This window comes from Trichosurus vulpecula, chromosome 2 (assembly GCF_011100635.1).
Source record: "Trichosurus vulpecula isolate mTriVul1 chromosome 2, mTriVul1.pri, whole genome shotgun sequence".
In the NCBI taxonomy this organism is placed as follows: Eukaryota; Metazoa; Chordata; class Mammalia; order Diprotodontia; family Phalangeridae; genus Trichosurus; species Trichosurus vulpecula.
Genome location: NC_050574.1, coordinates 339,851,179 through 339,854,553, shown reverse-complemented (window position 1 = coordinate 339,854,553; position 3,375 = coordinate 339,851,179).

Below are 3,375 nucleotides of genomic sequence, written 5' to 3'. Positions count from 1 at the left end.
CCTGACTGCTGACCCGCATTGGTCAAGGGAATTTTACAAGCTGGGTGTTCCCCGGGTGAATAGAAACACCAGTCCAGTCTCTATCCCCTTTTTTTATTTGTTAGACACTTTGCTAGGTGCTGGAGATACAAAGACCAAAGCCCAATCCCTGCCCTCCCAGGAAACTAAGAGAAGGTGTAAAGACTATAGATATAAAGATCCTTCTCCTCTAGGAATTTCTTCCAGCTATTCATTTTGAGGATCTAACTGCATCACCCCCTGACCCGGCACCGATGAATCAGTTAACAACTAACACCTAATCGCTTGGAAGTTACTTAGCTATTCCCTAAACAGTTCAAATTGGTTCTGCACAATCTGGCCTTGTTGTTTGGACATTTCTTATACATAATAGTGAAGCTCATTTGGGGGCGAATAGACGTTAAGGCCAAACAAGGGACTTCAAGTTTCCCCAAGAGCAGATTGTTAGGATCAGTGGCAGCCAGAAGCCTGTTCCTCAGTTAACCTTCCAAAAAAGTTCCAGGAAGGGACTGACAACCCCATCTGTTCTCTGTGAAAGAGAGCTCAGAAATGACACCATTTAAAAGAAGCCTCTTCTCACTTTCATTCTTGCGTCCAAACAGAAAAGTTCTAAAGAATGGTCTTTCTACTGAAACCCACACAGACCTTGCCCCCTTCTGTCAGGTTTTATGAAGATAAGGGAAAAAGAAGGGAAGGAAGGGGGGATAGATAGATAGATAGATAGATAGAAAGATAGATAGATAGATAGATAGATAGATAGATAGATAGATAGATAGATGATAGAGAGTGAGGGAGGAAGGAAGGAAGGAAGGAAGGAAGGATGGAAGGAAGGAAGGAAGGAACGGACAGAGGGAGGGATGGGCGGATGGAGGGAGGGAGGAACAAAGGAAGGAAAGGAGGAAGAAAGAAAGAGAGAAAGAAAGAGAGAAGAAACAAGGAAAATTAGGTGCCTACTAGGTTCCAGGCACTGTGCTAGGAACTGGATGAATAAATTAATTCACTCATGGAGGCAAGCATGATTTCTGAAGCTCTAGTCCAGAGAGTGCCATTTTAGTTCCAGAGAGTGCTTGGGGATGACAGAAAGATGGATGACAGGATCTGGGGTAAAGGGAGATGTCAAGAAGGAAAACTCGTAACTTCAGAGCAGGGAAGTGTCAGTTCTGGTAAGGCTTGACTCTCTCTTCTTTCACAATGGTATGAAACTCCAGAGTGGGTTGATTATGATTGCCTGTGAAGGATGGATAGAGAGATAGACAGACAATGCATTTATTAAGTACTTGTTATGTTTCAGGCACTAAACACTGGGTATAAAAATATGAAAATAAAATCTGAAACAATTTGCATTCTTATGGGATGGAAGAAAATGAATTAAAAATAGCTGGAAAGTTGATAGCACCCTCCTGAAATGGCCACCTGGGCTAGGGAGTCACAAATCAAGAAAGGCAGGGACTTATGACCTCCATCTTCAATCGCATGTGTATTGTAATTGTACTCTATTTTTTTAGCCATATACAAGAACTGTGATATATACATACATACATACAAAAATACATACACATATAATGCACCTTCAATTTTGTGATGGTTAAGGGATTGGCTGGCAGGAGATTAGAATTTAATTGGATTGACTGCTAGGACTGACTGCTAGGAGCTAAATAGTATCACAGCAACCCTTGACTCAAAACCCATTGGTGGTTCTCCATTGCTTACCAAAAGAAATATAAATTCCTCATCCTGGCATATATGCACCACAATCTGCATCTAACCTAGCCATGCATTCTTGTCTCATAGACCCTTCTTCACATAACAGGCTTCTTCTAAACTGTACCATTTATCTGTCCCTAGTTCTCTCATTCAGCCATGTCCCATATCTCCACCTTTCTTCACAGTCTGCATCTTGCCTGGAATGCCCTTTTCTCAATTACTCAATCAAAAAAACTTTATTAAGTTTCTACTGTGTGCTAGGTACTAAGAATAAAAAACAAAGAAATAACAAGCTATCCTCTTAAGAAGCTTGAAAACAAAATTCTTTCCTCAGTCAGTCAATAAGTATTTATTAAGCACTTGCTATGTGTCACAATCACTGCCCTCAAGGAGTTCACTTTTTAATGGGAGACATAACATGCTAAGTCCTGGGGACACACACAAAAAAGGCAAAAATATTGTCCCTGCCCTCAAGGAGTTCACTCTGATAGAGGAACTACAAACAAGAAATGAAAAGGTAGATGGAAGGTAGTCTCAGAAGGAAGACACTAACATTAAGGTGGAGACCCAGAAAGACTCCCTACAGAAGGTAGGATTTTAGCTGAGACTTGACGAAAGCCAGAAGGCAGAGGTGAGGAGAGAGAGTATTCCTCATCTCCCCTCATCAATCTGTTGAAGTTAGTTATTTCAAAGCCCAACTTAGGTACCATGCTGTATCAGTAAGGCAATAAACACAACATCAACCATAATTGTGAATATGCCTATGTAGTTCTGTATCACAAAGTATGAAAGACGCTCCATAAAGAAGGTGAAAGAAGCATAACATTTATTCAGACACCAGAGAACCATATCCCATAACCAAATGTTCAGCTCCCACATCCAGTCAGCCCACTTTATCATAACAGCAGGAAACTTAAAACACGATATCGCAACATGGAGCCTCACCATCCCATAACCTCTCTGACCCCCTGCTGGGGTCTTCCCAAACACAAACTCACAGTACAGCTAAGTCAGCCTGTTCAGTTCTAACAATCATGAGGGCAGGCATTAGTAGTCATTAGCAGCTATAACTGCTCTCTCTCTCTTTCTCTCTCTCTCTCTCTCTCTCTCTCTCTCTCTCTCTCTCTCTCTCTCTCTCTCTCTCTCTCTCTCTCTCTCTCTCTCTCTGCATTTCCTGTCACATAACTTCTCTCTCCTGTCAGCAAGCTCCTCCTACCACATGTGACTTAGGCTACCTGCGATATAAGCAGGTCACATGGCCTATTAATGGGTGAATGATCTTCAGATCTAAATTGCTACTACACACGCCTTCCATGAAGCCTTCCCTGACACCACTATCACTTTACTAGTGTGACCTGTATACGTGTACACAAAGATTTCTGAGAGCAGTATACAGTAGTATACAATAGTTTTTACTCCGCTAGCTGTGTGAAGTTTTAAAATATGAATTTATGTAAAAGCATAGATTTACATGTGACTTTTCAGAAACTAATTTCTCGTGCATCATACAGTGTACCTCTACTGAAATAGAAACAAGTCATTCCCACCAACAACTCCCACCCCAAACTGGAAAACTGAAGAAAAGCTAAATAGAACGTAAGGCAGCCAAGATGAATAGATAGGTACATAGATGGATAGATAGATAGATAGATA